Below are 22,122 nucleotides of genomic sequence, written 5' to 3'. Positions count from 1 at the left end.
GCTAAATATCCGTAAGGAAATTAGAAACATGGATGCACAGAGAAATGCGGTAAACCAGTTGTGCCCATATTTACTATCCTATTTCTATAAAATATAGTTTAAAGCTATAAAATATTTTGATGTGATACATAAAATACATTCTCTCAATATAAATCTATAAACAGTTTGTTTATTGTCAGTTCTGTCAAGGTGCAGAGAGACTAAAAAATTGTTTCTCTTTTATATTGGTCAATTAATTTAACTCTACATAATTGCCACTGTAAAAGATATAGTTTGTTAAATACTCTGTGTGATGGCGCTATGGACATTGTGATGTTTTACAAACAAACACTGCAATTACTCCAGTTTTTGTCATTTGTTAATATTAAAAGCACATATTATGTTCAAGCATATGAGGCCAACACCAAAAAACACACAATCATTTTCCACACAAAGTACCAAACATAAAAGTCCTGCAGTGGAGAAACTGTTTCTGTGTATAGAGGATTTAAAATGTGGGTTTTTCTCAGAATGAGTTACAGAATTACTTATAAGTGAGAAGTCAAAGCTTCCAGTAGACAACAGGAGGGTTACACAGAATATAGTGAATTTATCCTGTTTTGTCCTTTTGGGTTTTCAATCTTTCATTGAACACGTTGGATTTGGAAATATTGGTGACTGCTGTTCTGGTACTATCTGTGCTAATTTTAAAAAGCTTCTCAGTTTAAAAAAAAATAAATCTAATCATTACTCTTGTCTTGCAAAAGGCTTTACAATTTTCTTTCACATAGAAGGCACGACATCATCTCTTCTCCAAATATAAATAGTTAAGGATCGCTGATTAGACCAAGGCTATAAAAACGTTGTTCTTACACCTTGACTATGACTTTCTAAAGAGAAGTCAGCAATAATCATATATATACATTGTATGGACTGGTCAATATTTTAGCAGACTATTAACCACTAATTCCTGTTCTGCATCTCTAATAGAGTTGTACCGGTTTTATTTATCCATGCAGTCATACAGTATTTGTGGTTGATGTTTATTTGCATTTTTGTATTATAATGCATATTGCATTATTGCATATTTGCAGTTCTGTCTGATGAATCCTCAAGGAAAGACAACATGGGCAAAAGGGATTTAATTTTTTACCCAAGGACTGTTCTAAACTGGAATATGACAACACTATCACTAAGCAACAGGCATCTTGTGTTTCTTTTCTCATGTTACTTCACTTTTTATTCTTAAGTGAATAAAAATATTGTGGATCAAACTGTTCTCTACTTTCACACATGAAGCTAAAAATTTGTTAAAAAAGCTAAACAAATGAGCTAAAAAAGTTCATCCAGCAAAACTTAGGTAAAGTATTTCCTCACAGAAAACCAAACTTCTTTACTAATACTTGACACCAGTATAGCCTCATTTTTCCATCCTTTTAATACATTTCACATAAGTGCACTAGAGCATGGTGCAAAGTTGATGGCATACCTGTAACTGGAATTTTCTATAAACATGCAAATGCGCTCCAAGTTATGTGAGAAAGCAATTTACCCAATGCATAAACAGTACACTCTGTTAACTAACAAAGGGCCTCTCAGAGAGAAACTGTATTTTCAGCTCCTGTACATGTACAGCATGAGGGGTTTGCCAGTCATAAGACAAATGCTTGCTGTTGGAAGACTGACAAGAAATTCCTGAGAAATGTTTGAATCCTGATGAAAAAAAGAAAACAACAGATAATTGTTAACCACTATTGAATATGCAGGGTTTAGCTGTTGCTGTTGTTTTGCACCAAAAATGTTCCAGGTTCAAACTCTGGACTGTGGATCCGTTAGCTTGGAGTTGCTTTTCATGTTTCATGTCAGGATTCTCCTCACGTCCTTCAGAAATATGAACAGCTATTGTCCTGTTTGTTTGTAACTCTGTGATTTACTGGTGACCTATCCAGGGGCGTACCCTTCAGCACAATGAGACAGGCGCCAGTCCCCGGTGACCCCCGAAGGATAAGGAGGTATAGGTGGATGCTAAAGCTGAATCAGTGAATAACAGGATGGTGGACATGATTAGGGTCCCACAGGTATTAATGTTTTGTAAAATAAATGCCTCAATTTGCTATCTATGCCCTAACCGAACATCACAGAGTTGGTTTGTTGGGGAACAGTTGCGTTTTTCTGAATTTTACGTCATCCACATAGTTTCCTAAATCTCTTTACACCTGCCACTGGGGTTCAGTCTGTCAAACAGTCCAGTCTTCCAGGTTAGGGAAACAAAATTACACAACAGATAGAAACGATAACACAAATTAAAGACTTGTCAGAGTCATCTCGATTGAATCACGCACAATCCCAAAGCAAACAGAAAGAGACACTAACCTCGTTTTGTGGATGACTGTCTTAATCTCACCTTCCCTTTTCACAGGAGACAGAGAGAGGATAATAGTGTGAAATGAGAAAATAAATAGATCATTTATCAAGTTAAATCCTGGATGAATTTTCCTATTCTGCTGGATGCTTTTGGTATAAAACGCCTCAAGCTGCATGTTGTGTGGGACGTTCATGACCATAAGTAAAGGGACACATCTAGAAACCAACCCTGTTTCACGTTGGGTCAAAATCTGCACCATCTCTATCCAAAAAATCCATTTACCAGTTCAGCTTCAGTAGATGGTACCATTAATAAAACATGAGGTGTTCATAAGGCGTTACTTGGCCATTCGGTTATTCACAGTGGCCGGCTGTCCAGTAGAAAAAAAAGATATTAAAAATACAGAGGTAAAGCAAAAAAACAGCAGAAGGAGGTAAAGAGAAATTGGCTACGAAATATATCATACTCTGGGAAAGTGGAGAGGGAAGAAAAGGTGGGAGACTTTGCCATCAGTGTGTCCCCAGGCAGGGGGTTCCTGTCCTCTATCTCGCTCTGCAAAGTCAGAGCCTTTCTATTTATACAACGCTGTAATGTTTGGCATTTCCTTCAACCGGGGAGGTTATGGCCATTGTTTTCTTTGGCTGCTGTTCGATTGGCTCCATGTGCTGAAATGTCAGCTGCTTGTGGCTCTATTTGCTCGATTAGCTTTATTTATCAGTGAGAAAATATTGTTTGTTCTTTCTTATGATGGGAAATCTTGTCTGTGGTGAAGCAAAGAGTGGATTCAGGGATTTGGGCAAGAACCAATGAGCTCAAATAGGAATTTGATGACCTGAAATACCCTCTCGATCTTTTGTAGGATGCTAATATACAACATGCTACAGGTTACAGCACAACTATTGCAGTATGTGACAAAGTTTTGCTTATGGCATCTGCAGAAAACATAAAGTTGTAATGATGTGCAACATATCATTACAGCCTAGTAAGCTAATCTGTAGTGCCAAGCAGTACCTCATCATTTAAGCATAAAAGAATCATTACTGTAGTAATGAGCCAATTCTTTATAAACCCAGAAAATAGGGAAAACAAAAAGGTAATAAGGCAATTATGCTGTTTGCCAGCCAAAGTTTATGTATTTTTTGTTATTATTGAAACCCATTAGCATATAATAATTCTTACAAAGTAGTTCTAAAGGCTCTTAAAGGGCAACAAGGAGAGGAGACTTAGTTGCAGGAGAACATAAATGTAACATTGATAAATATTGATATAGAAGTCGAACAAGTGGAGGGATAAATTTAAGGATCATAGACCAATTAATAGGAAGAACAGACTGCCTCCTGACTTCATTTGAGATCAATTCATCTGATTTTGAAATAGTATTAGAGACCATCATTATGCTGTTTAAAGGGACAACTCCAACTAGACTTATGGTGTCTGGATCTGTACTTCTTTCTGTCCAGACAATGCACAGATGTGTCACACATGGTTCTACTCAAGCTGAGAAAGCTTCAAAGCTATAAAGGTCACCATATGTGCCTTTTGTATGAACTATAGTCAGCTGAGCTTACAGCATTAGGACACAAAACAGACAGGAAAAATATTTCCAAAAGTCTGTTTTAGTTCAGAAACACTCTGAAAAGTGCTATGCAGTCCAAAAAGACTGAGATAATTAATTTATCAGAAGGCAACTAGGGAAGTATCTATGCCTCTTTCACATTTCTGAGCTATTGCAACCGCAAACTTGAATGTATTTTGTGTGATAGGGTTGTCCGAAGTAGAGAATATTTGTGAAGTAGAAGAAAAAGAAGACATAACTTTCAAATGCTTAAAATAAAGTCTAGAACTTTGCTTTGCGTTTGTGTTCAGTCTCCTGGCAGTTTTACATATTTGGTGACTGAATTTTTCCTCAATCTTCTTTATGAAAAAAATAACTCAAGAGCTCAGTCAAATTAGATCAAAAACAACAATGAAAAGCAATTTTAGATTCTAATTTGGATTTAGTTCTGGACATTGACTGGTCCATTTTAACATAGGAATAAGTCTTGATTAGCCATCCCTCTGCTCCAGTTTCAAGAGTTTGCAGCACCTAACAGTTTCTCACCATGTTAATGGTGAGGTTTGATTCTCACAATCTAGTTGTGGATCACTGCAACTCCTCCAGAGTTTAGGTGAATGCAAGGATTGGACTATCCTCCATGAGATCTTCAGATCATGGGGTATTGTTTAATGCTCTCTCTCCTACAACTTTTTCCATTTTAATGAAAACATTGCTTCTCTTTTTTGAATCAGTTTTAACTTTTTCCTTTATTTGTTGGATAGTATTACTCACACTAAAAATAATCTCAGACTAAGCAGCGTTTTAAAACTGATAGGGATCAGATTGCTCTCCCGCAAGTGATAATGTAGGCCAAAGCTGTTCTTGCTGACCCACAACAACTTATTAATAATAATCACACGTTCCTGGCATCTGCTCAGAAATGCATGAGGGAAAAGTGCAATATAAAAAGGAAAATTTGTTAATTTATCCCTTCAACTGCCAGTCTTATCAGTAATTGAGAACCCAATAGAAACTGTAGCATCGTATCCTGGTAAATCTTTTTAGAACAGCTGTATTTATACTAAGATTAACTTATAAGGTGTTGCACTTCAGTGCTTTTAACACCACAAAACAGTATTCATTCAAACAGAATGATTACTGTAGTTGGTCAAATAAATATGCTGTACATATTGTGTAAAACAGTAAATGAAAGTCAATATAAAAAACTAATTTTGGTGGGCATAAAATCTCCAAAATATTCTGGGATACGTGGGAAAACAAACAAACAAACAAGCACACACATATTTAGTATTGTCGGTGTGGCCCTACAACTGAGGTCAACACAAATCAATAGCTAGTTAGTTTAACAACAGCTGCCCGGCCTTGCCTGCATTTTAAAAATAGCTGTTTCCCAAGGCTGTGCAAAACCAGAGTATAATGGTGAAGGTCAACAATGCCTACTGCCTCATCAGTACTGACCTGAGGTGATCTAAAGACTTAAAAGCCAAATAAACTCACTGCAGTCCAGCCACAGTAAGATAGATTTATTCTCTAACACACAGGTCCAACTGATTTGTTAAATTCACAATCCACCTTCATGGAAAAAGTGAAACATGGTTGAAGAACATCATATTTTAGCTGGCTGATAGAAATAAAATATAACCTCCTCCAGGAATTATACAACAACACAGAAGAGGATCTTATGAGAATATTAGAAAATTCAAACAAGCAAAATTCCTGCTGGTGCAAATGAGTCTATTTCAGCTCAACGCTGTTAAATGGATAAAAATTAGGTGCGACAGAGCTACAGGTTTTCTTTGTGCTTGGAAACCTTTATGAACACAGTCTGGTAACGCAATAATGCATAAAGCAAGGAAGAAATCTCATGCTCATTTTAAGTTATGCAAATTTAATAACCTTTTGGATGCATTATGAATTGAAATCCTATGAATTAAAAACTACATTCGGCAGCAAAACCGTGAGGTAGTTGTTTTCTTTATGACTTTATCAGCCTCAGGTTTCAGAGCAATCCCGGTCCAACCTTCTATACAACAATGCTGGAGTTCAATAAGTTTTGAAGGTTTTCAATGATCCGTTTATTCATAGCTTTCCCAAGTCCCATCCCAGGTAATGACAGCTTTTGACAGACTGCCCCAGGACAGCTGTGGCTACAGTCCAATAGCTTCCCACCGTCAGTCTGCAAATGTGTGTGTGAAGGAGTGAATGACTATACACAATGTTAAACACATGATAAAGTTACTATTTTTACCATTTAATGCTCTGAACTTTGACTGAGCCAGTATAGCAGCTTGATCATTAACTTTTTCAGAAATGCTGAAAAAGTAAATTCTTTAGTAATTGACATTTCTTTGAATATAGTTGGGCTCACTTGAAAACAAGCCCAATAAATAGCCCTCCACCACTGTGCTTGTGTTTGGTTTTTGCTGAACATGTTTCTGTGCATCATGGCCAATCATCTCCACTTTGGTTTCATTTGTCTGAATTACATTTTTCTGGAGGTTTGGTGGCATAGGCAGCTCTTCAAACCTAACTGCCTAACAATATTACCTTTAGAGAAAATATACTTTCTCAGAAAAGATTGTTCAACCTTTCTCTACTGTACTGTTATGAAGATTTAACATGGTAAACAGAATCTGCAGAACCTGAGATTGAGATTGAGATTGTAATTTTCTTGAGCACTGACGTGGTGGGAAACCAGCTGGGATAACCAGACCAGAAAAGACTGCCAGCAGTCTCAAATTGTTTCCACCTATGAATAATTTTTAGAACAGACTATTGGCTTTAGATAATTTGAATAGAAGCTAGTAGTTGGACAACAATTATTTCTGTAAGGCTACAATGTCTGTTAAGCCACATTTACATGATCCAGACCAACAATCCACCAAGATTGTGTTTAGGGAGGTGATCATAATTCCTGATGTTCACTTTATTAAGGAGTTTTAATAATCACTATTTACTGCTACATTTCCCATCAAATATTATGGTAGCAAAGTCTGTCACTAGTCCTTGCTCTAAATATTAAGCAGATGGGTAGAGTTGAACTCTAGGAAGCAGTGGCTCATATTTGCAAAATCTTTGATTAGGACACTACACTGTGTGCCTAGCAAAACAAAAACAAGGCTGTGAGATGATAGTGATGGGTGGTGAACACTGATTGTCTACCGCTGCTGCCTCAGCTTGCCTTAGGTGCTTGAATTTACAACAATGATTAGACTATAAATTTTTGCTTGTTTTTTTTTTCTCTGTTGGCAGAACACACACAGAGAGCGATGAATCTAGAAAAAAATGAGAGAGAGGAGCTGGATGTAGCCAAGAGAAAACCAGACATAATGTCAGAAGATGAAGAGAAAGTTTGTCATTATGTCAAGGTCACTCTTGTTACACTTACTTTGAAAACAATAATTTAACATAATGAAGTATATAGAAATAAGGTTGCTGAACAGAGTCAGTGATTTGAATATTATAAAGAAAAAGAAGCCCAATACAGAATAAAGAGGAGACAAAAAGAGCTGAATGGACTGAAAAGCAAGAGAGAAGTGAAAAAAATTAACAACATAAAATTGTGGGAGCTACAATATGTCATAAGGTGGTGTGGGTGGTGGTGGTGAGGCAAGCGCAGCAGACCCAGATGTGGTGTAGATGAGGAGTTTAATGATGAATGGAAAACAAAACAAAAACAGTCCACAGACCTGGCAGCACTGACGGAGCGGAAGGCTAATGCTCCCAACAGGTAGCAACAGGATATAACGAGGACTCGACGTACACAGACTGACGGAGACGGAACTGAGACGTTACAAGACGTTCACTGACGTAGGACCCGACGAAGACAGACACACACAGGTGACACTAAATACACAAGAGGGTAATCAGGGAACGAGACACACCTGGGGACTAATCACGGGGAGACAGGACAACACAGAGACTCAGACACAGGAAACTTCAAAATAAACCCAAAAAACACAGATCACGACAGTACCCCCCCCTCAAAGGGCGGCTCCCAGACGCCCAAAACAGAAAAACACAACAAGGGTGGGTGGAGGGGAGCTGGACGGGGGGCCAGAGTCCAACACAACAAAAAACAAACCCAACCGGGTGGGCGGAGGCACACGAAGGCCAAGAGTCCAAAAACAAACAAAACAAACCCAACTGGGTGGAGGAGGCGGAAACCACGGAGGCGGTCCGGCGGCCGTCCGCGGCGCCGGAGGCGGAAACCACGGAGGCGGTCCGGCGGCCGTCCGCGGCGCAGGAGGCGGGAACCACGGAGGCTGTCCGGCGGCCGTCCGCGGCGCAGGAGGCGGAAACCACGGATGCGGTCCGGCGGCCGTCCGCGGCGCCGGAGGCGGAAACCACGGAGGCTGTCCGGCGGCGTCGCGCGCAGGAGGCGGGAACCACGGAGGCTGTCCGGCGTCGCCAGCGCGCAGGAGGCGGAAACCACGGAGGCTGTCCGGCGGCGTCCGCGGCGCAGGAGGCGGGAAACCACGGATGCTGTCCAGCGGCCGTCCAGCGCAGGAGGCGAGAACCACGGATGCGGTCCGGCGGCCGTCCCGCGGCGCAGGAGGCGAGAACCACGGATGCGGTCAGCGGCCGTCCCGCGGCGCAGGAGGCGAGAACCACGGAGGCTGTCCGGCGGCCGTCGCGCGCAGGCGAAACCACGGAGAGCTGTCCGCGGCCGTCCGCGGCGCAGAGGCGAGAACCACGGAGGCTGTCCGGCGGCCGTCCGCGCAAGGCGGGAACCACGGAGGCTGGCAGCGGCGGCCGTCCCGCGGCGCAGGCGAGAACCACGGAGGCTGTCCGGCGGCGTCCCGGCGCAGGAGGCGGAACCACGGAGGCTGTCCGGCGGCCGTCCCGCGGCGCAGGAGGCGGGAACCACGGAGGCTGTCCGGCGGCCGTCGCAGGCGCAGGCGGGAACCACGGAGGCTGTCAGCGGCGTCGCAGCGCGCAGGAGGCGGGAACCACGGAGGCTGTCCGGCGGCCGTCCAGCGGCGCAGAGGCGGAACGCCACGAAGCGGCGAGCACAAAAGGAGTCTCTGGGGCGCGCGCAGAAGCGGCAGGAGCACAAGGAGTCTCTGGGGCGCCGCGGCGGCGGCGACGAAGCACAAAGTCTCTGGGGCGCCGGGCGGCGACAAGGAGCACAAGGAGTCTCTGGGGCGCCGCAGGCGGCGGACGAGGCACAAGGAGTCTCTGGGGCCGCACGGGGGCGGCGACGAGGAGCACAAGGAGTCTCTGGGGCCGCACGGGGGCGGCGACGAGGAGCACAAGGAGTCTCTGGGGGAGCACTAGGGGTCTCGGGAGGATCACTAGGGGGCTCTGGACTGACACTAGGGGGCTCGGGGAAATCACTGGGAGACTCGGGGAACTCACTGGGCGGCTCCGGCCGCGGAAGCGGTGCTGGCGGCTCCGGCTCCGGCCGCGGAAGCGGTGCTGGCGGCTCCGGCTCCGGCCGCGGAAGCGGTGCTGGCGGCTCCGGCCGCGGAAGCGGTGCTGGCGGCTCCGGCGCCGGCCGCGGAAGCGGTGCTGGCGGCTCCGGCTCCGGCCGCGGAAGCGGTGCTGGCGGCTCCGGCTCCGGCCGCGGAAGCGGTGCTGGCGGCTCCGGCTCCGGCCGCGGAAGGGCTGCTGGCGGCTCCGGCCGCGGAAGGGCTGCTGCTGGCTCGGGAGATGACGGAGCTGGTGTGGTGGAACGGGAGGACAGAGATTCGGGTCTGGGAGGCAGCGGTTCTCCAGCCATTACAGCTAGCGCTGCCTCACGCTCCCACTCTGCCTCCCTCTGCAATTCCACCAGCTCCGGAAGCGGAAAACGTGGAACCCAATAGTCCAGCAACAGACCCAATCGGATGGCAAATCCGAGCCTTCGCCAGGCCATGTACGGCTTGGCCATGGCCTCCTCATACTCGCGTATGGTGTCTTTTAACTCCTGCATCTCTTCTGGGTCCATGATGGTACAGCGTGCCTCACCGTTCTATGTGGTCGGGTCCTTCTGTCATAAGGTGGTGTGGGTGGTGGTGGTGAGGCAAGCGCAGCAGACCCAGATGTGGTGTAGATGAGGAGTTTAATGATGAATGGAAAACAAAACAAAAACAGTCCACAGACCTGGCAGCACTGACGGAGCGGAAGGCTAATGCTCCCAACAGGTAGCAACAGGATATAACGAGGACTCGGCATTACACAGACTGACGGAGACGGAACTGAGACGTTACAAGACGTTCACTGACGTAGGACCCGACGAAGACAGACACACACAGGTGACACTAAATACACAAGAGGGTAATCAGGGAACGAGACACACCTGGGGACTAATCACGGGGAGACAGGACAACACAGAGACTCAGACACAGGAAACTTCAAAATAAACCCAAAAAACACAGATCACGACACAATAACCTGGAACATGTTACTATTCATTTTTGAACATAAAAAAAGATCCCACATCATGTCTAAATATGTATTCCTCATCATATTCCATTTGAAAATCTTTTTCCCTGTGAAATAAAAATAACATTCATCTTTGCAATATTGATAGAAGATGTCATTTGAATAATGATGGGCCAGTAGCACTTTATTTCCAGGAACACTTTTGGCTCGTATTATACAATCTATTTCTAGGATTGCATGTTCTCTCCTAATAAGGGCCATAAATCAGCTTTGCTTCTGCCGTTTTCCCATTGCTTGGAAGCAAAATTTTTTGCTCTATTTATCCACAAAACATCTACTAAGGATCCAGAGAAATGACAAGAGGTCAGATCTATAAGGATGGTAAAAGAAGTGAATTAGATATTGATAACCATGTGCACAATCTTCGAATTGTAGCTTTGACCAGTTAAATACTGCAAAAGTGAACAGTAGTTTAATTCCCCATTGTACACCACAGTTTATATAACAAGTAAATAAGATGAGAAAAGGAGAGAAACGTGGGGAAAAAATCTGAGTTGATTAAGCAACTGCAGGGCTTTGCACAGTAGAGCAGTGAATAAAAACAACTTTTAGTTTTAAATGTATTGCCTCGCTAAGATGAGTTCTTTAGTAAAGTTGAACACTTACTCAAGGCTGAGAGTGTTGTCCTAAGCCTGCAACATGAAAAACTGAAAATGTAAAAACCTTTGGACAAAACAGAGTTTGATGTAAAGAATTACATTAATATTTTATCACAGCTCCTCTTTCAACTGGAATTATACAATGTGCCGTGTGAATTTTCTTTTTTTTGTAATTTATGACTGTAAAATTATGGTAAAAGAAGTGCTATGTTTTAATATCTTATGTTATTGACATAGTAAAGGCTGCTGAAAAGACAAAAAAAAACCCCCAAAAAAAACATGCCATCTCCTCTCTACGGTGGGGGAAGATGATAGGAAACAAAGGAAGATTTGAAAATAGAGTTTATTTTCTATTTTTGGAAAATATATTTCTAAAAATATATTTTTAGAAATAGAAAATCTTTGATTAGAATAAGAAGAAATTTTAAAAACTATTTCAACCATTCAAAAAATAAACAAATTTTTATTGATAAAAATAAAGCATGTCTGTATAATAAGGGAAAGCCTTTTGATAAATATACTTGTTGGACAGAGAAATTGGTGCTCCATTGTTCTACTTTACCATCTCAGAAGTAATACTCAATATTCATTAGTCATCAGGGGGATTTCTTTATGCAGAATTGCTTTAAAATTCAGGTTCAAAAGTTTGAAATTGTCAGATGAAAGTAAAAGAAACAATCCAATCTGCACTGAAGAAAACTGAGTGGAAAACTTGTGTAACTTTTGAGACCCAATTTTGAACTCTGGATCACAAGATTATTCTTTGTCCTTTTAGATACAACAGTGGGAAGAAAAACAAGGCCCTCAAAGTTTCACAGTTTAACTGTCAAAGATGTCCTCTGTGGGTATATTTAACAGAGTAGTATTTAAAAAACACTAAGAATGTCACAAATTTAGAAAAATTGGCAGCTAAAATGGATAAAAATCCCTCTGAGGAAAAAAAAAATAAAGATTCTGTCTCGCCTTAATAGTCAATTACTTCTTTTATACTTTCGACCAAACCTAACCTTCCCATTCACCAAAGAAAGATTTAATTTAAGACAAAAATGCAAATGAGACTGGTTTTAGAGTGCTGGGATGTTTGGTGCATTGCTTAATAATTTCCTAATGTGTGCAGTGAACCCCCTATAACTCTGGTGGTCCAGAATGCCCCTTGTTATGGACGTTGACTGCACTGAGTACAATGAAAGTATCAGAACAGAAATATGTGGGCGTCTACCGCATCGTATATCTCCATGGTGCGTGGGTTTGAACTCCCACAGCTATCCCCTTGATCAGTGCTTCAGATTGAAACCACGTCCTTTATTGAATGAATTTGGAGTTTTCCTTTTCATAATTTATTACAGCCAGCTTTCCATCATAGAATGTGCAACTTCTCCTCAATATACAGTTTAGACAATTAATATGATTTCTTAAATGAATCTGGGTTTTAATAATTTGGATGCTGTAAAGTGATCACCTAATGTGCACAACTAGGGTGCAAACATATTCCTTTACTCATCTTTGAAGTCGAGTTTGACACTTTCCATTTAATGCAAATGGAGGCAGACTGGAGGCAGACGATAAACGGGTCAATCATCCAGGTCACTGGCAAGATTGAAACCCACAAATGTGATCTTTTTACAAACCATGCGAAGTGCAATCAAGGTGCCCTGACAAAAGCTTCAATGTGGATATCCACTAAGGGTAGTGGACTCATCTTAGCCGGTGCTGGGTAGAACTATAGAATTTTAGAAAGCTATTTTGTTTGACATGTTGAGTCAAGTTTGTGGTTCATACTGGCTGTGAGAGAGTGTATTTAACTAGATAACAGGAAGGCATAACAGGAGGACAGCAAAACTGCTCATCTTCATCCTCTGTCGGTGATGGAAAAAAAAAATTGAAAATGTTGGCAGCATTTTGGCAGTCTCTGAGATGCAGAAGTGATTATTTTTTCTAGAGAAGGTACACAGAGACATCTGTGATTTAGTAGACCTGCTGAGAAGAATTAGTGGAATTTCACTTTTCTAGATTTGTTGCACAAAGCTGGAATAATGTCACTAATGGCAAAGCGTGGAGCAGAGGGCAATGATTTAAAACCACAAGGAGTTTGAATGCATAACTTCTATAGGTATGTGCCTTGACTGCATAAAGCTGTCCACCCACAGATTAACTGTATTTGGGTCCCACTTGCTCCTGCCGTGATGTTCGAATATTATGTTCTTGTAAATATGATCCTGGAAGCTGGCAGAATTGCCACCTGAAAGTTTCCTCCATGTAAAGGGGAAGATTTTTTGGGGAAGGACATTTTAATGTCAGATGGAATTAGACATCAGACTCACGTTATATCTGAAATCAAGATGAAAAAGGTCTTGTCAGAAAAAGGTGGCCTCGCTTGAATTAATTAATGTAGAAGACGGGATTATCCTTCAGATTTAGTGTGCAAGGACATTTGAGGACATAATTATGTGTGGAAAAGAAAACTTGATTTATGATCTGACAGAAACCTGAAGACAGAATGCCAAACTACGATACATGCCATAAATTATTTAACAGAACAAAGAGGGAAATCAGAGATATTTTTGACAGCCGACACTGTGAAGAGTAAGGACGTACTGCTTTGAAACTGACTTTTCACTATCTCATTATTTTATGATCCTTTGTTATAGAAATGTACAAAGACGTCCACTGGGTACATGCAGCGGCCTATCTTTTGTTTGATTGACTATGACCAATAATCAGCTGCCCTCTCTCTTGAAAATCTGATCTTTGTTCAGTGACCACATAAAACGTAAGAGCTACCAGACTATGATGAACAGAAACACTTTTCACTCAGTTACTGAGAAGAAGACTAAGAATAAAAAGACTTGTTAAATGGAAATTGTATTTTGTACCACATGTTGAGACATGTGAGTCAATCAGACCAAGAGAAATCAAGAGAGAAAAAGATGTCGAGCAGATAACAGGAAGGTTGAACATAAAGTACAATTGCTCTGTTTTATACTTTTGAGGTTCTAAGCTATGCTTGTCATTACAGATGTTCAATTTTGAAATGATGGGAGCCTACTGGAAATTTGATCAATAAGCTGCTGCTTTCTCTTACACTACACAAAGAGTTTGTTTTAACAATGAACACCATCAATCACTAACAAATCTGTCAACACCAAAACAGTCTGCTTTGAGTTTTTCTAAAACAGGATTTAGTGATAAATCAGGGCAAGAAGATTAGGCATTTGACATTGCGAAAGATTTTCTTTTAATATCATAGATTCGAGATCTTAAAGATAACTATAAACCAATTCAGTAGGTCATGATTCACGTTTTATTCTGAGTGAATATATGAGCATTAATGTGCAGAAGGAAAGACCAAATAGGTTGGTTTTAAAACTATAACAATTCTATAGAGGAAAGCGTGACTATACCTGGGGGCTCAAACAGAAAACAACACTCACTTTTCCTTAGGGTAAAGACAGAGATGGATAGAATGAGACAGGAGAGAGGAAGGGAGGAGGAGCGGAAAGGGACCACAGGAAACAAGCCTATAGATAGAAAGACTGTCAGCAAAGCAAATGTATGGCATTTGAAGGTTTAAGCAGCAGCCTGGAGCATTGATTCTGCTCTTGTCTCTTTGAGATGGAAGCATCCACGAGTGTGCTGATGTGTAATCAGTCTGATGAGATGTGTTGTGCAATGGTATGAGACAGTAAGCTTCCAGACCTTCAGAAAAACAGAAGTAGGGAAAGTACTTAAGCTGGTGTAGAAATGCACTGATAGTGATTTTCCCAGCCAATACCAAAACTCAGGTTTTACACTGCAATCTGACATGACAGTTTCGATTTAAATTTTATCTGATTTTTTATCTTATAAACACAACACGTTCTTTGACTGAGGTAGTGTTAACACCGACCAGAGGGGCTCGAGCTAATCCCTGGTTGACTGATTGTGGTGCATCTCCGTCCCAGTGTACTGACAAAGCATAAACTAGGATGACTTGGTTTGTATCTTAGTTCATCTTTAGCACATTGTGCTCAAACAGGTGCCACAGACGCAATGAGAAAGAGAAAATGGATGAGTTATTGATTCAGACAAAGGTGGCTGCCAACGAAAAGCCAGACATTTTACAAGGCCAACATTATCAAATAACATGAGAGGTTAATGCTTCCCGCCGCGCAGCACATACAAAGGGACTCAAAGCAGCATGAACAGCAATCGTGCTCCCTCACACAGTCAGCTGAGCTCAGCAGGATTAGCAGAGCTCAACTGAGTTTTATGTTTGGCATTCAGCACAAGCCACAAATAAATTATAGGTGACAGCTCAACACCTCTCTGACAACTTTGTGCATTTTATCACAATTTGACACAGCCTTAATTTTGGGGAAGCATAGCTCACTTCACTGTTCCAGAAGAAGTACTGCAGAAGTTTTCTTATCTTTATAACCCCTTTTATAGTTTATCAAGAATACTAAAACAAAATTGAATGTTTTTTTTTTTTTTAGCATTTGGTGTGATAGCCCAATGTAAATTAGTATATAATTGCAATATGGAAAAAAAAAAAAAACAAATATATAGTGTGCAAGTGTGGTGTACATATAATAATGGTAATTGGGAGAATTAGTTAATAAAGTAAGTACAGTCCTTTATAGACTGGCAAGAAGAAAGTCATTGCTGATAAAGAAGTCGTGTTGTAGTTTGTCATGTAGGGAACAACAAAAATGATAATCACAGGTCTCTAACTCCAGTCCTCCAGTCGCTGTCCTGCAGTTTTTAGATGTGCCACAAGTACAAAACACTGGAATGAAATGGCTTAATTACCTCCTCCTTGTGTAGACCAGTTCTCCAGAGTCTTGCTAATGACCTAATTATTCTATTCAGTTGTGGTGCAGCAGAGGGACATCTAAACGTTGCAGGACACCGGCCCTTGAGGACTGGAGTTTGACACCCCTGATGTAAATGAAGCTGCTCTGGCCAGAAGAGTGTCTATGTGTACTATGAAACATTATGTGGCATAAAATTTACTTTACACATGACCCTTACCTCACCATCTCCATCCTAATCCAACAGCATCAGCATCATGCTGTGGAGATGTTCTTCACAGCATGACGCTGTGAAGAACAGTTGAAGTTAAGCAGAGTTTGTGGGAAGATTGTTGAAATTGAATACATGGTAATTCTGGGAGAAAACATGGTAGAGATACCAAAAAGATGGGTGGAGGTTCACTTTCCTGGAGGACAATGATTCCAAATGTACAGCCATGGCCCAGTCAAAGTTCAGATCTAAATCTAACTGAGAATCTGTGTTGTTTTCTATGCAGCCTGGCTGAACTTCAGATGGTCTGCAAAGAAGGAGAAAAATATGTCTGCAGCCTACTCAAGACATGCAGAGGATGTGGAACAACAATCCAAAAACATGTTGCTCTGACTGAAGCAAAGTGAAGTTCTCACAAAGAACTTCTCAATCATGCAGTGCTTTGTGTAGATCTATCCCATCAAACATAAATAAAATCAACTGAAGTTGTGGTTGTAACTTGTAACAAATTGGGAAGAAAGTTAAGGGAAATGAAAACTTTTGCAAACCACTTGAGATTTGACTTGTAGAATCAGGGGTCTGTGTTAATTATTTTGGTGTAGCAACTCAGAAAAAAAAGTGTTAAATCATACATTAGAACAAGGAAGACAGTAAAACAGATGTAGTGTATTGGCATTTAAGAAGCAGACAGCCGACGCATTAATTTTCATTGAGATCTAAGAACCCGACAAAAAGACCAGCTGTCAACAGTTCAGCCACTGGATCCTGACCGGCTTTTATGCGTCTTTTAATGTTACTGTCATCACCAAAATGAGTGGGATCCGACAATTCCGTTGCACACTTTGATAAACTATTACATAAACAGCAAGCACCTCCATTTAAATGCTATTATTTTCAATTATTTTCTAAAATAAAAGGGGAAACAATCAGTCTCTTAAGTTTCATCAGTAATTACCAGCAGCCTACCTCAGACATGGTCATACGCTTTCGACTCGTGTCCACTCACGAGAAAAGCATAAAGCCAGACGCGTCAAGTTAAAGAAAAATCCCCGCTGACAGTGGGAAAAAATAACCACCGGCTCCTGTTTCTATTCCCGGGCGTCTCTCCGCCTGTGTGTGTGCGAGCGCAGCCAGAGCTGAGCCTCACTTCACACCAAGACCGAGTCAGACACCTCCAAGGGACAAGGGGAGGGGTTTCAGACACCTACCAGCTTTACGTGCCCGACGCTCTGTTCCTGTGACATCTTGGAAGTATCCCGATATGATTTAGGGAGAGAGAAAAAAAATACAGAACTCGGTTAAAGAGCTAGTCTGGGTACTGCAAATGACTCAATTCCTTCTGCTGGAGACCCCGCGTAAAGAACTCCAAAACGACAGCCCCCGGAGCGCTCCGTCTGTCGGCCAGACTCAGAGCAAGTCAGCTGTGCCGCTCCGCCGGCGAAAGCTCCCAGGCAAAGCGAAATGTTCAACTTTGGAAAAAACGAGAGAGGGAAAGAGAGCAAGAGGAGGAAGGGAGGGAGGCGGACAATCACAGGAAAAGCGGCTCCTCCTACCCTCTCAATACAAAACGCAGAAGCCAGCAGATACAAGGTTTCGGCGCGCCCCGCCTGAACTGCGGAGCACAAAGTGTTAACGCCTAGTTAACTCACTGAATGTGTGCTTTAGCAGAAGACTGCAGGTCACAGTTTGAGGCGGATTTATTTAAAGAATTTCGAGGAGTCAGACAGTGAGGTCACATAGGGTTAATTCACCTTCATGGAGCCGTTTTCCACTAAGCATGACAAATGTGGCCACATTTTCTTTTTCCACTTTCTTACTTTGGAAAATGATGTAACCCTGAGCAATAAATGCAGATTTGTAATTAAACATCATAGACTTTTCATTATTATCATTTAGTAAAGCAGGAAACTAGAGAAATTAGAGCCTTAAATCCTAAATGGCCCAGGGGCATCAGTTGAAATATTCATAGATCTAGACTTAAGCAGATATTTTTTAATAACAGCAACATAATGCTTTAATTCTATCAACCATCCTTGTAATGTGGAAGGGACAAGATGCATAGCATTTCTACATATAAAAATAAAATCGGAGAAATTTGTTGTGCATTTGTACACAACACCATTTGTGATGCCCCTGAATAAAATCCAGAAGTCACCTAATTAGTACAAAGAATCCAGCTGTGTGAAACAGTGTTTACATCTATAGCTGTTCTGTGAAGGCCTCAGAGGTTTGCTGGAGAACATCAGTAAACAAAGAGCATCACGAAGACCAAGCAGCACAGCAGACAGGTCAGGGACGAAGCCCTGGAAATGTTTAAAGCACATACAACAAAATCCCAGCTTGTGAACATCTTACAGAGGATTGTACAGTCAATTTTCTGAAAATGGAAGAAGTATTGAAGGCAAAACTGTTTCCATGAACTGACAGACTGGACAATGGAATTAGTAAAACAACAAAAATGCCTGTGGTTACTCTGGGTGGTTCGACTGAAATGTTTCAAAAAGACAGTTTTTGTTGGAGGAAAGCCATGAGATGGCCCATTTAGCAGTGGTGGGTGTTGACAGGATGCTTTACTTCAGCAGAGGAAGGGAAGCAGCTCAAACTGGATAGGAAGATGGAATTTGATATTCACGGATGCTTTCTATTTTATCTGGCTAACCAAAACAACGACAAAAAAAAAATCTCTGCCAAAGTCAAAGGGTTGGTCCTACCAACAAAGCTATGGCTCAGTGGGATGAAATACAATTGCAGGACACATATTTAGGATTTTTAATTGCACAAAATTTTGAAAACCAGGTATACCTTTCCATAGCTATGTGCTACTTTGTATTGGTCCATCATCAAACATTCGGTTTGTGTTTGATAGAACATGGAGAAAGTTCAGGAGGTATAAACACTTTCACAAAGGACGACGTCCCAGGGCTTTCTTTGAACTTTGTTCTTCTGATCAGCTGTTCATGTTTGTTCTGCCACTTGAACATGTGTGTGTTTAATTGGAAACAATGCAGGGGTTAAGAGGCAGACTGGCCCGGCGAGTCGCTGCCGTTTGCCTGTCGTGACCTGCACCTGTCTGACCTGCGACAGCGTGGCACGTATTTCTTTTTTGTGTGCGTCGTCTGATGCTTTGTTGCTGCTTTTGCAGTGAGGTCACCCTTTCAAAATAAACACAGGCACAATATAATCTACCTTCAATAGTGCAGACATCACTTATTATTTTACCATGAACATAAAACTATTGTATTGAAAAATGTGTCAGAAAAATAGTCACGTACCAGTCTTTCAACGTGAATAGAGTCATTGGTGCAAGGTCTGATTAATTAAGCAGTGTTACTTGCTGACTAGGACAGAGGTTAGACTCAGATTTCTGCTTCTACAACACAACAGGGAGAGCTGAACAGTGCCAGACAAGGTGTGTCCTTACAAGCAGGTGTGTCCTCAGACTATCAACAAGATGTAACCATGCAAGGTGTCTGGGGGCTCGCTCACAACCTTTAAGTTCACAACTCACCATATTTGCCCATCTGTCTAACTTCAAAGTCTCTGCAAACACATTTCAAGGCAATAAAACCTGCTTTTTGTCCCTCATATTCAATATGGGGGACAATATTCAATATTCAAAACCTTGCATGTGAACAATCAGCTGAACAGCTGTGCTTTGAGTTGACCGTATCAGGTTTACTTATTTCTGTTTACTTGGCTCCTTTGTTACATAAAGAGCTGTAGTCGTGCTACCAGACAAACAGGTTGACAAGAACTTCAGTCCGATCAAATGATAAGAAAAGTTATGCACACCATTGTGAATCAAAGTGATTTCCACTTAAGCAACTTTAAGACTTTTGTTGTGATAAAATACAGAGCTGAAACTGTACCTTATCTTGTTCTTCCTATTTAAGCTGTCTCTGTAAGTGAAGTTATAAAAATAACATGCTGCACTGAGTACACTGTAAGACCAAGTTACGAGTGAATATCGTGCCTATTCCCGGCAGGAGGTATTTTGAGTTTTAATAGGTCTTTTACCCTTTGAGCCTGAAAGAACGCCTGGCTGATTGACTGTGCAAGCTAAGCCTGGATTCAGCCTGAGGCACCTACCAGTGCTGTCTTCACTTGCTGACCACATGGACATCTGAGTTTTCTGAGCCAGGCAGTAAGCAGCACTGAGCTGAAGCTTTTAGCATCCGGCACTCTAAATGGACTCAGTGTTTTGTGGGTTGGCGAGCATTAATGTATGTTTACTCACCGTGTGTTCAAAGCATCTCCTTTCTTTACCGCAGCGATTGGTCACAGGATTGCTATTGACATTTTGTTTGAAGCCAGCTTCTTTTTTAATCTCTCTCTTTTTCATTCTGAGCCACTGAGACTCACTTCCAATTATGCTGTAACACCCGTGTGATTACAGCAACCATATTAGCAAATATACGGCTGATAGCAATGGATTACAGTCTTAAGATTCTCAGTAACAAAGAAACCTTTTGGCTTGGGCAGACTGGAAATGTATGCAGAGAAAGTTGGCAGATATTGTACTACTTCACTTGACTTACGCTGAGCTTACTGATGCCAAATGATGAAGCAGAATCGTTTGTCATCTTTAGGGATATAGCAATACAGCCAGTTTATGAGACAAAACAAGACACGATATTGGGCTCAAAATGCTTAACAACATTTTTGAAGATATTGTTGTTAAGCAATCTCTTGTTTAACATCAAGTCTAGCAATGGTTTGCCTTAACAAATGAAAAGTGTTTAATCAGTGCATGATAATTCATTCTATATCTGACTAGACTATATATATGGATTTTGTGCTCGTCTATGTTGGTCCTCAAGGTAAAAATGAGTTAATATGAACATTTTGTGTTATCACAATCTTAAAGTGGGTTCTAACCCTTCTCTGTTCAGTGAAGAAAATCAAGTTCAGGTTTGACCAACGTATTTTAGATTTTGAATTGAAGATGATCAAATCCTGGCTTGACTCCTTGAAAACTTGTGCTGTAGGTTTTTACTCTTAGCAGTGATACAAAGATAGAACGTAGATTCTAATTCTAGCACTGGTTACCTTCCTGCTGTGGCGCATTCTCTTTGTAATGAAAAGTCAGCTTGTCCACATTTCTAGTTTGAGTTGAGAGTTGTTATATGCAAACAAATCAATATTTGATTTGTTTGCATCAAATATTGCTGCCATACATCAAAATCAAAAGTTGCGAGCCTACATTTGGATCTCAGGTAACTACTATCAAATGTAACATTTTACAGCCTTTATTAGTGAGTGTGTTCTTTTACTGGTTGAATGCCTAAAACAGAGAGACGTACATTAGCCTTTTTAGTTCATACTTACATGCATTTAATATGCTTCACAATCAACTGAAAGGTCCCAACATGGAATGAAGAATTGAAGGCAATCCACATTATGCTCCTGATCCACCTCTGGAGGTAGTCATAAATTCATAATCACTATAAACTGTGACACGATAACATGATCTCACGGAACGAGTGTCATGTAGTACAAAGCAATAGATCCAGTAGCTGCAGCACCAGGAGTTTGCTGATCCACACAGAGCAGTGACATCATCATCCAGCACCAATCTGATGTAAGAAACATGCCGATTAGCAGAATCTGAAGCAGATAAGACACGCTGAGGTTGATACACAACAAAATGCCTGTTATTTAAAGAACTTATATTGAGACAAAGAGCTCAGCACTAGAGAAAATCCTGCACATTAGATGAATGCTGCATGTGTTATGTCACACCCCACCAAAATCCACAAAAATGCTTGGATGATAAGAAAGCTTTTTTGTAGAACTATAATCCAAAAGGGTCTATTGTCATAACTCTGTTTTGCTATTAGTGATTACCAGCACAACAATTAGGAAATCTCACTGGTTGTCAGCTTTCTTCTAGAATGAGGTTAAGTCAGACAACAATGAATACCCAAAATGCTGCCTCAAAAAACTTAGTTTTTATTGCAGTTTTTGCTTCTAATACAGAATAACCAAGTGTTGTGAGCCAGCCCAACAATCAGCCTTTACTAGGCAACAACAGGCTTTATTAGAGAAAATAAATAATTTCTCCCTTTTTTAGATCAGAACAGAGTCTCAAACATAAATATAGGTGTCAAGATTAATGTACTTCTTCCTGGAGGTTTTAATACAATTTTCCACTGATACTGCGGTTCCATGGTGCAAATCAAGACAGA

The 22,122-nt window shown here is 41.3% G+C and overlaps 1 protein-coding gene across 5 annotated transcripts in view; it reads right to left on the bottom strand.

Annotated features, from left to right (window-relative positions):
• mid2 (midline 2) overlaps positions 1-22,122 on the bottom strand; it is a 158,901-nt gene that overhangs the window by 91,047 nt on the left and 45,732 nt on the right. For 2 of the 5 annotated variants that reach the window (XM_044126915.1, XM_044126918.1), the window contains exon 1: positions 17,143-17,413. The exons of 1 other annotated variant lie outside the window; for it this stretch is intronic. The gene's annotated coding sequence lies outside the window, so the exon portion shown is untranslated. Of the gene's footprint in view, positions 1-16,900; positions 17,038-17,142; positions 17,414-22,122 lie in introns of those variants that run through there. 2 more of the 5 variants (XM_044126919.1, XM_044126917.1) reach the window with 2 other exon arrangements.

This window comes from Gambusia affinis, linkage group LG09 (genome assembly GCF_019740435.1).
Source record: "Gambusia affinis linkage group LG09, SWU_Gaff_1.0, whole genome shotgun sequence".
NCBI lineage: Eukaryota > Metazoa > Chordata > Actinopteri > Cyprinodontiformes > Poeciliidae > Gambusia > Gambusia affinis.
The sequence above is the reverse complement of the archived record's forward strand: the minus strand, read 5'-3'. Positions and strand labels throughout refer to the sequence as shown.